Source organism: Myxocyprinus asiaticus, chromosome 31 (genome assembly GCF_019703515.2).
Source record: "Myxocyprinus asiaticus isolate MX2 ecotype Aquarium Trade chromosome 31, UBuf_Myxa_2, whole genome shotgun sequence".
Lineage (NCBI taxonomy): Eukaryota > Metazoa > Chordata > Actinopteri > Cypriniformes > Catostomidae > Myxocyprinus > Myxocyprinus asiaticus.
In genome coordinates, this window is record NC_059374.1 from 6,564,478 (window position 1) to 6,576,249 (window position 11,772).

General features: G+C 36.8%; 1 long non-coding RNA gene across 2 annotated transcripts; it reads left to right on the forward strand.

Annotated features, from left to right (window-relative positions):
• The first annotated feature begins 214 nt into the window (after window positions 1-214).
• On the forward strand, window positions 215-10,066 carry LOC127421935 (uncharacterized). Of its 2 annotated transcripts, XR_007894118.1 has the most exons (4): window positions 215-1,425; window positions 2,415-2,449; window positions 3,837-4,002; window positions 9,318-10,066. It is a non-coding gene; the product is annotated as an uncharacterized LOC127421935 (long non-coding RNA). The 2 variants fall into 2 exon arrangements; XR_007894117.1 differs by lacking the exon at window positions 215-1,425 and having other exon boundaries at window positions 1,810-2,449.
• The last annotated feature ends 1,706 nt before the right edge of the window (window positions 10,067-11,772 follow it).

Consider the following 11,772-nt stretch of genomic DNA (forward strand, 5'->3'; position numbering starts at 1 on the left):
AATAGGAGTTGAGAGTTCGATCCTTTAGTGAGCAAGGCTTCATGGATTTGTAGTCTGTTTTGGACTCCCTTTGATTTTGGCGCGATTTTTATCAGTAAGATTTACGACTTGGAAGGTGGGGCTTGAGTTATGTTTTTACGACTGTTAGGCCTGCCTTTGTCTTCTATCTGAATTCATGAGGCCCAACATCAATAAGGATTAATATCACCGGGGCACCACTCTGGAATTAGGGACTAATAACCAGACAGTATAGTAGTCTCAATATAGGATTGTTCTCTTAGGAAAATCGATGTCTAGAGAACATCGACATTCAAAAGGAAAACAATGAAGGCTTGAATCCGAGCACTGACATCCCCTGCCAGCCCTTGAGACAGGTGCATGCAGAACAATACCAAAACACTTCTCTTTAAAGAATAACAAAATGTATTGATGCAGTAATATCAATTAATAATCAATACAATGCAATCAATAAACTTCCGACTTCAAACTAAACAGTAACATGATTAGATATGGTAACAAATAAGCCTATAACACATGAGAGGAAGGTGTGTGTGTGTGTGTCTGTGTGTGTGTGTGTATAAGGAGAGAAGGAGGGCACAAAATGGTGGACGTGGGTCTCATGGAGAGTACGTCACGCGAGGTTTCCAGCCACAGAATGTGGCTGCGAATGTGGACGGAGAGACTGGTTAATGCCATCTGCCGGTTTAACACATGTCTCCACTGGTACGATAACTTAAGGACAAAGTGGGGCTCTATCGCCAAGTTATCTGCTCGCCAAATGTGTGTGCGGGTATATTTGGGGTCGTGTGTATGTGTGGTTAGTACGAGAGAGAGAGAACAGAGTGACGGCACCGAAGCCGGTTTTAGTGATCGTGGGAGAGAAGGCAACCGTTAGTTTTATCACTCAGAGACACAGTGAACGGCTCGTAATCCATCCGCCATGGCCGTTGGTTCTTTAATGGATAAACTCAGTGTGCCGGTCTCACCCGCGATGGTGGAAATATACAAACAGCACAACGTGGTTGGACACCTTATTCGTGGTAACAGTAAGTTACAATAATACCTTGAGTATTATTAGCAGCAATGAGTGGACTCAGCGGTCCATAAACTGTACAAGCAATAACCTTGATACACAAGAATAACACACTATAATAATCTATCTCTGCCCAGACGTAAACCTCTTACTTGAGTCGAGTGAGGATGCAGGTAGAATATGTGTTCATCCGTCGTTTGACCCCAACTCGGTTCCTCGAGGCTTGGGTGATGACGGGAGGCCGTTTCCTTCTTCTTTCTTCACTTCTGCAGGCAAATGGGTGAAGACGCGGACTGCTTGGTGGTCTCCTTCGGATCCGTTAGCATGCTCAGTGGAACACAGAGAAATCTCAGCTCGTCCAAAGAAATGGAGATTGTATGGCCAAAGTTCAGGTACGTACGTTACTTCCTTGTAACTTCCTTGTAGGCAGTGGGGCTACACCTGGGAGCAGCAGGGCTGCAACTAGACGTGACGAATACTGTCGCTGGAAGCAACGCCCAGAAGGATCTCCGAAGTTTTATACTCTCTATGATGTCATGGCTGAGGGACGTTCTGTCGTGCATTTCATCCAGTAGGAGTTGAGAGTCTGATCCTTCATAATTTCACATATAGGTGTAAAGTGAGCAAGACTTCTTGGGATCTGTAGTCTGTTTTGGACACCCTTTGTTTGATTTTGGTGCCATTGTTGTGGCTGTGAGGCTTCTAGTGTTCCTACAGGCCGCAGTCAGGCTTTATGTAGAGGCCTGCCTTTGTCTCTTATCTGAGTACATGAGGCCCATCACTATGATCGCAAAATTCCAGCCTGTTGATAGTACCTAAATATCAAAATCCACAAAAGGAGGTAGATCCTTTTCCTATTTGGCTCCTAAACTATGGAATAGCCTTCCAAGTGTTCCCAACTTGCTGACCTCTGCTAGCATCCTCTTGGTTATAGGATGGACTACACTCTCTTAAAACGGAATACATAAACAATAAATTAATGCCATCTAAAGCCTTAATCAGCCAAATAAAAAGAACACTTCATCTAGAGTACATGCACTTCCGCTGTAAATTTGGGATGGACTTAATCTTAAAATAAATTTTAAACATTGACCACCAACATCTACTCAGTTTACTCACATAAAACAAGATTTGTACTATACATAGATAACTAATATTGGCATTATATTCATGCTGTATAGCCAGAGGAGAACTGGCTCCCCCAGCTGAGCCTGGTTTGTTCCAAGGTTATTTTTCTCTATAAACTAGCATCTCATGAAGTTTTGTGTTCCTTGCCACAATCGCCTTTGGCTTGCTCACAGGGGGCCTAGACAATATTTTTTTTAGGATTTCATTTCACATCAGGTCTCACATGCTTCTCTCTTCTCCCTTTCACTTGCAGTGCGTGCAGAACAATGTCCTGACGAGCAAAATATGGTATGTTATTCATGCTTTGTCCTTCATTATTATTAGGCCATAATTTAGGCCTATATCACTTTCCAGTCGTATTTTTTGTTTGGCAAAACGTAACGTGCAGGTTAACAAAGATTTCAAAACTGAAATCAGGGACGATTTTTTTTTTCTGTCAAAATGACGGAAAGCATTTTGAATTATCCGTCAGTGTTTTTAAAATTCGTTAAATGACGGACACTTTTCCATTAATGCAACCTCTGGTTATAATATGTCGGCTAACTTTTAATTCGTAGTAGTACATCAGTTTAGTTTTTGGTCAAAACTAAACAAATGTCAGCTGTAAAAAGGTCTAGCCTGGTTGAGCCACAGCCAAAAATATTCTGTAATTTTGTTCACCTTCTAAGGTCTTATCGCATATATACATTACATACTGTATCTATGACTGCTCTGCAGACCAGCTTATCCCCAAAGGCCAACTTCTGGCCAGAACCATGCCAGCACAATTGTTGAGAAAGTGGGGTGGTTAGCATGCGCACAAGGATGTGTCTTATGTTGGCAGATGGGTTGGGACCCCCAACTGTTGCCAGATACTTTGCCTAAATTGAGGTAATAATATATTAGTGTATTCATAAGACAGAAACAAACCGTAATGGAAAATGTAATAAACTTGTGATTATAGAATATGGTATTTGAAGAAACCAAATGTACCATTTCACTGTAGCAAGCATCCACCTTAAGCATATTTTTGACCATTCCGAGGTCCTGCAAGTTGCTCATAGTTAAACGGATGCCCTCTGGCAGGACTGCAGCTGGAGAGGTGCGATTTGTCAAAGACAGTAACAGCTGCTTGATCACAGCCACCTCTTTTAAATGTTCGAGCTGACTTATTATGTGCCGTACTGTTGACACAGTAAGGTAACTTATAACATGTTATATATAAAAAGCCCACTGTACAATCAAAGTCGTAAACAGCAAGCATAGCATTTACTGTTGTAATTTGAGAAGTTGTTTGTAGGCTCTGTAGACTGTGCCTATGTCCATGTATCAAAACTACTATTGGGAGTAATTTATGTACGTAAACAGTCAATGCAGTAAATTAATATCTTTGCAGGATTGCAGGTGCCAAGAAAAGGAGAGAGAGAGAGTACCAGGTAGAGAAAGAGACAGACAGTGTCTGTCACAGAAAGAAACATAGATAGGCAGACAGACAGAAAGACAAAGATAGAGAGAGACAAACAGGCAGACAGACAAAGAGTGCGAGAGAATATAATCTTTTGGAAAAATGTAACAAATATATGAGTGCTAAATAATTACTGTTCATTTACAGTTGCGTATTTTTGTTTAATTTGTGCAATGTATTTTGTTTATTTTAACTTGTGGAACTAATGCAACAATATATTTTTTTTTACAGTGATACAAGAAAGCTTAAAACCAATGCTTACGAGTAATTGTCTGCCTTCTTGATGAGTCGAGTGTAGAAGAGGCTGGTGGAACTGGTGGAGATGGTGGGATCGGTACCGAGCACTTCCGAGGGATAATAATGTCTTCTTCTTCAGAAGACTGGAACTCTGGGTACTGTGAGTGTGGTCTGGTGTAAATATAAATAAATAAAATGTTCCAAACAAAATTTCACAATAATGAAATATCTTAATGTTAGTGATCGTAAAAGAGTATGTAAACACAATGTTAATTAGTTTTAGACAGAAAGAGAATGAGGTATTTTACTTGAGTATTTTCATTTTACGTTACCTCTACTTCACTACATTTCAGAGAGAAATATTATGCTTTTTACTCAACTACTACATTTGTTTAACATTTACTACTTCACAGTAATAGTTTTAAATAATCAGTGCTAAAACAAAGAAACTCACTGCCTTTTTCGATGATACTTCCACAGCATGCTGTCACTTTCAGAAAGGAGACAAGAAGAAGTCAGCCTTTTTCGCTTTCTGTCTGGCTTTGTCATAATCCGCTATAGAAGAAGAAAAATATGCATGGTTTCAGGGTTGTTTTGATTGGCACAACTATGATGAGCTGAACTTTTGCTATCACGTTTTTACAAATGAAATATTCTTCAGGCACTCTTAGATCAACACATCATTGATGAACTATAGTAAATAGCTGTCTGTGGACCCCTTGACAGTCTACCCTAACAATTGCTCTGTAGTTTGGCACAAATACCACTCACAGTCTGACCCTGTGTATGCTTCAGAAGATCAAGGGCCTCTGTTGTGAGTTAAACAAAAACAGGGACTCTGTTTTGTACAGGCTCTGCCCTCTATTGAGCTACAGGTTAATCCCATAGTGCTCCACCTCAGTACCCTGACACAACTTCACGCACCTATTGCCTAATCAGGTGAGAGCATGCCCATACCTAATTTAAGTTATGGTAGGGGTACAAATTGAGCTTGCAAGAAATGGCACTGGCACTACTTCAAAAGGGTACTGCTGCTGTGAGTGCCACTCAAATATAACAGCAACATTATCTAAATGATTTACGTAGAGTGTTTTGTAGAGTGAGCGCACTTTGTATTTTTCCCAATCAGCTCCTGGTTTCTCATGCTGCAGCTGAGCACGCTTTATATAATTGGGGAATTTATATAGAGGCCAATAGCAGTCATCCTCTCCAGCCATCCACATACTGCTTACCACTTCCACCTCTCCCCGTCCCAAGAAATCCTCATTATGTAATGAAGAAAAGATAAGACATTGTTAATTAGAATGATTATTTAATATTGTACATTAAAAAGACAAACATTTAAAAGTAGAATAACTTCTGATGGATACTAACTTGTGATAAATAGCATCTTGTGTGGATAGATGAGTCAAGTCATTGGGATTTATGTGAGTAGATTGTTTAAGTCAGAAATAGGGGAGGTCAGTCAAGATTTAGCTGAGTACATGTTTTTAAAACAAAATAATGTAGAATTAATTAATTTAAGCCTTGTAGGTTGTTCGTTTAAGGCATACACTCAGGGTGTTTTAATGTTGACTGACCTAGTCCCAAATATTTAATGCTATAGAGAAATACATAAAATTTGAAACCTATTTTTCAGGTGTTTAATATCTGAGCTATTGTGTTGCTATCTTTCATTGTCCATATTTTATAAGTGATGCAAAACACATCCTCTAACAGAGTAATATTGAGTAATACTTACTCTTCAGCCAGTGGAAGACAACAGAACACACCAAGAAAATGATCTGAAAAAAGACAGATATAATAATATTATAAAACAGTTACTTGTAACTAAAGCTGTGTAATAGAAAAGTTATGCAAATCCACAAAATTACACTATAGATAGAACAGATACTAAGTCCTACGACACCTGATCATACTCGTCACTTTATGTGGTGGAATTTTTTTTAAATTGGGTAAATATGATCTATGATCAGTTTGATACCACTTACTGTGAAATACTGATTTTATAAATACATATAGGAGCCTTTTGTATTCAATACACTAAAGCTGTGTCTAAATTCAGGGGCATCTGACAAAGGGTGTGTATTAACGGTCTCAAAAGGCCAAAAGTTTTGTGTCACTTCACAATACATATCAGTGTATGTGAAATATTTTGAATTAATTTATTCAGCCTCACTAGACTCATAAAAGTTTTCTTTAACCACATATTCTGTTAGAAATAAACCTTCATTGTGCAAAATGGATTTAAATAAAGAAATCTCATTAATTAAACAGAAAATTATGGTATCCTATAGATCCTACAGCCACCTTTCTTTATTAAAATTTAAAAATTTAAACATTTTATTTATTTATTGGTGTTTTTTGCCTTTATTGGACAGTTACAGTGAAGAGCAGTGTCAGAAATTAACTTGTCCATTAAGGGGCAATATTTACCCCTTAAATTGATTTCTAGGGGCATTTTTATCTTTATAAGGGCATTTTTTCCCTAACCTTTTTAAATGTATGTCATCTTTTATGTCAAATTCTTAAACTGAATAAAAAAATTTTATTCAATATTAGAATAATATTACACTAAAGGCTGTTACCAATCAAATGAAATCAGTATCAACAACAATCATCTTTGCACTGAAATAAGTGGCATATGCATTTACACTGCAATTACAATTGCAAAAATTATGTTTTGAGATTAATAGAAATATGAAATGATTGAAAAAATTAAATTCTACTTTTAAATATGAAACTAAACTTAACTAAACCCGCCAGAAGGTGGCAGCAATGAGTGGGTCATTGAATCATTAATTCAACCGTTTCATTCAAATGCTGATTTATTCAGGAACGAAGCAAGTCTTTATGAGTGAGTCATGGATTTGTCCAGCAAACATTTGCACATTCCGGTCTCCTCTTATCAACATTTGTGGTAATTTTTTTGTAGGGTGACCATAGGTCCTCTTTTTCCCGGACATGTCCTCTTTAACGGACCTTAAAAAAGCGTCCGGCCGGGATTTCTAAATTTGCGAAAATGTCTGGGATTCGGCTTTAGATGCATTATGATGTGAATCTGGTCTAATACTTCATTGTGTGTGCGTGCATTTTTGCATTGCTTTAACCCCTCTTTGTAAGTCCCGCCTTCTCGCACACCAATTGGTCGATTATAAGAGGCTTGCAGCAACTATTGGCTAAATTTCTGCCTGTCAATTTCTCCGCGAACGCGCAAAGCGATGTTGTTTTCGGCATTAAACAGTTGCTTGACAGTAGCAGCAAATGACAGCTGAGTGGAAACAATGCCCAAACGAAAGTGCAAATTTACAGAAGATTTGCACAAAAAATCCCCATGCTTTTGTCCACGTCGAGATCCGTGGGAAGCAGAATGTATGACATGTAAAGCTGTTATCCCACCCCAATGGTTGAGAGGTACGAATTTATTTTATTATTACGGTTTAGTGTTTATCGTATTATTAGATGGATGATGTCTAGTTATGTAACCCTTCTATTGCGACTATTGGGTGTAGGTGTTGCGGTTCTCCCAACTAATCACGATAAACAGTGTATTATGTCGCATGCGACTCTCGCGACACTTAAGACAGTTACCTCTTAAGATGAGAACCGAAGCGTCTAGGGAAACCTAGTGAAGGTCTCTTAAATTTCATCAAACATTTAGTGTTTATAGTATGACTAGTATAATACAAACATTAGACATATATACGTACCTTAATTTTTTCCACAGATAATGGTCAATAACCTATGGTTAGTTTATATTTTCCTAATATACAAAACTAATATACAAATACAACCCTAACACTTAATAACTATTACAAATACTAACACATTAACGTTAATTACTCAACTAATAAAGCGAACCACACACTAAATATTAAAATATTAAAAACGTATAATTAAAAACTAACAAATTATTATCAGTAAAGCACAGTAGATTTCCAGTCAGCTGTTTAACGGATTTAACAACAGGTCGCGAGACAGTCACTTTGAAATTCGTGCAACAAGCTCATTGAGTGACAGTTTGGCTCGTGGCCAGTTCTGTATATTTTGTAATGGACCTTTTTCACAGACTGTGACGCATTTCCGCAATTAACATAAATCTGGCAAAGTTTTATATTTTTATTATTAAAGAAAATGTACATTTATAATTGTATTTATATTACCCTGGTATTAAATTACAAAAAAACACTGCTGTTGCTGAGAGAGTGACTGTAAATTTTACATCTTTATCTCTTCTGACTGCCTTAATCCATCTCTTTATATGTTGAGATTATTATTTCTGTTTTATTCTGAAATCAGTATATTAATCACTATTATTTTATTGTATTGACATCCATAGTAATAAATAAAACAGGAAAATAAATTGCCATATAATTTAAAAAAAAAAAAAATTTCTTAGCTTTTGGAGTAAATTGCAGCACAAAATTAATGTTTGCTGTGGTCTTCCATGTACCTCTATGGAATACTTTACTATACTTGTGCGTTCCAAACCCGGACTTTTTTGGTCTCCAACAGCAAAAAAACAAATCCACTATTGTGTTCACATGACTTTCCAAAAGAGGAAAAAAATATAGAGAGATGGATTACATCAATCAGAAGAGAGAAAGATGTCAAATATACAATCACTCCCACGGCAGCTGTATTAGAAACCTCTTTGCAGCAGTGTTGACTTATATATCTACACACTACCGGTCAAAAGTTTTGAAACATTCATTCTTTATTATAATTTTTTTTTTCTTCACATTTTAGAATAATAGTAAAGTCATCAAAACTATGGAATAACATAAATGGAACTATGGGAATTATGTTGTGACTAAACAAAATCCAAAATAAATCAAAACTGTGTTATATTTTAGCATCTTCAAAGTAGTCACCCTTTGCCTAGAATTTGCAGACATGTACTCTTGACATTTTCTCAACCAACTTCTTGAGGTATCACCCTGGGATGTTTTTAAACAGTACTGAAGGAGTTCCCATCTATGTTGGGCACTTATTGGCTGCTTTTCTTTATTATTTGGTCCAAGGCATCAATTTCAAAAACGTTTGTTTTTTATTTTATTAAATTTTAGTTTTATAATGAAATAAATTAATATGGTGGCACAATTATATTTTTGTCTACAAAACTAATTTCAAACATTTAAGCATATGCCTTCAGATCAAACGATTTTTAAGATCATGTGAAACATTTCAGTCGTGTTTCAAAACTTCTGACCAGTAGTGTATGTGTGTGTGTGTATATATATATATATATATATATATATATATATATATATAAATTTGTTGACTAGAACAGTAATGTAAATTTACATTAATTAAAACATAAGTAAATCAAGTATAAAATCAAATAAAAAAATGAAAAAAAATATAAATTAAGTATAAAAAAAACTTCACAGTTTTTACAAACTTTACTAGATTTGTTCATTGTTTACAATTTCATACATTAAAATGTCTTACCTCTTTCCCGATCTTTTCTAGTGGCAAATTGGAGAGGCGCTTCAGCTCAGCAAGATAGGTCTGTTCTCTGTGGTCCACGGACGTCGACATATGTTGCAGCATCCAGTGTTTTTGATGTGGAAATGGTTGAGAGATAAGCATTTAATATCTAAATAGCAGTGAAGTCAGCATTTTAATGTTTCCAATATGCTGCTAATTCTTTATTTCCCTTGGATGGTGCTGAAGTTGCTCACCAAGGCTCTCTTAATTTAAAATGGACACACTCCATCACTGACATCCCTAACTCCATCCCTGACTACCACTGTTTTAAGTAGTCTTGGAGTTTTCAGCAATATTGAATTGATATTTTTTTATTCCACCCTGGGAGATCAATGACATTTATTCTTAATGAGGTGTTTTGCTGCCCACTCTTGTAGAAACCCTGTGCGTGAAGCTGGAACTCAGGCTCCAAACTGCAGTCCTCCACTCTTGACTCATTGTACTCTAAATGTTCCTCAGTGTTATTTTTCTTCCTTTTATTGTTCCAATTTAATAAAACTATTTGCCCAGTTATTTCTGCCCAGTAGCTCAATCAGTAGAGCAAGTCACTAGCAATGCTGGAATCATGGGTTCTATACCCAGGGAACGCATGAACTTGATAGAATGTATACCCTGAATGCAATGTAAGTCGCTTTTGTTAAAAGCGTCTACCAAATGCATAAATGTTAATGTAATAAAACAGTTTGTCCTGTTATTTATTCCATTGGTTCCTGTTTTGATAAAACTCTTTGCCCTGATTTATAATGGAAGTAGTATTGTTTTGTCTTGCCCAAAAGAAAACGGCCCAACAATGCTTAAAGATCTTTTGTTGTTTACAATTGCATATTTATATAATGTCTTACCTGACTGCCTATCATCTTTTCCAGTGAGCCGAGTACAGGACTGTTTCGCTACTCCATTCATGTAGTGCAACTGTTTGGCCACTATTATGTTGTCCCGATTTTCATAGTGATTATCACTGCAGAGTATGCACAGTTTGCTCACCACTGTTACTTTCAGAGATAGGGCAGTACAGTGTTTGGTACTAAACATACAGTCTTACAACTGATCCTGCTCATGTTACAATTATCAGATGACAACATTCATGATTGTGCACTGTAAAATTTTAAGTGTAAAATACAGCTTAAACACAGCATGATTGAGCATATGTGGGTACAGACATTTGTCAGGTGATATCTTTGTGTAATATTGATAATGCGCCTAAACATGCTTGTAAATGCTGTTTGAAAGTGGTTCCAACACTGCATATTCCCTAATCTAACAGACCTGATTCAACTCATCAGTTGACTAGTAAATTGCTTCAAGACCTGAAATTGGTGTTTAAGATAAGGTAGACAATGCAGTGTTGGGGGGCCTTCCAGGAAAATGGTAAGGAAACACTAAAAACATTGCATGAGTGTCCTCTACTGCCTGATTATGGTAATATTTTCTCAGGCCTGTGGAACTAACTGATCACAATTTGAATGAATTAAATTGAACACCATTTGAATCATTAAACTGTGCATTGTGTGTTCCACTATAATTGTAAAAATTAATACATTTTAAAATGTTATTAAAAATCATATGTTTGCAAATATTCTGCAAAATCACAACAGGAAAAAATGGCAGAGAAATGTAAAAGCAGTAATTCTTTTTTTTTTTTTTTTTTTTTCAAACTTTTTCATTTTCTTACATTTAAGTAGGGGGGTCTTCAAGGAAAAAAGGTTGGGAACCACTGCCCTAGAGCATCTATAATCTTAAAACAAAGTTTTAACTGTCCTGTGTTGTTGACACAAGGGGTTGCCCACAGAAAGCCCACATAGTGCCCCCAAAGGGCAAAACTGCTGTGGGCCCCGCATGGGCTAACCCGCATGGGGCCCACGTGGGATTAGTGTGGGTTTGCCCTGCCCACACTGTCCCACAGTAAACCCACATTTGCCCATGGTGGGCCCGCAAATTTGTTTGACAGAACGATGTCTGTATCTTAAAGGTAATTGAATTCCAGTTTCTCCCATTCATACAAGTGCTCCGTCACGGGGCTTAATAGTCTTTGGAGAGTGTGTGCATGTTTAGGTTAAGAGGGCGCACAGACTGAAAAGCTTATAATCAGATTTACTGTATATTTGCGTCTTTTATGTTTAATTCTCTAGAAAATTGACAACTCAAAATTCATGCACAATTAATAATTTTGTGATGACATCACATGGGCCACAAAAAGATCTGGTTCACAGGCCGCCAGTTAAATACCATGACTGTAGATGTTAAAAAACACATTTGTACTTGTACTTTTTTTTTTGTCACTCCACATTTTTTAATTACTTTGTGTTGTCTCTTGAAGTTCATGAGCACAGAGGTATATCAGTACCTCCACAGCGTTACTGTAGGATCTTTTGGATTAATGAATGAAACACTCTTGTTTCAAAATCTCTGCCTACTTTTTAACAGGTAGAATTTGGTA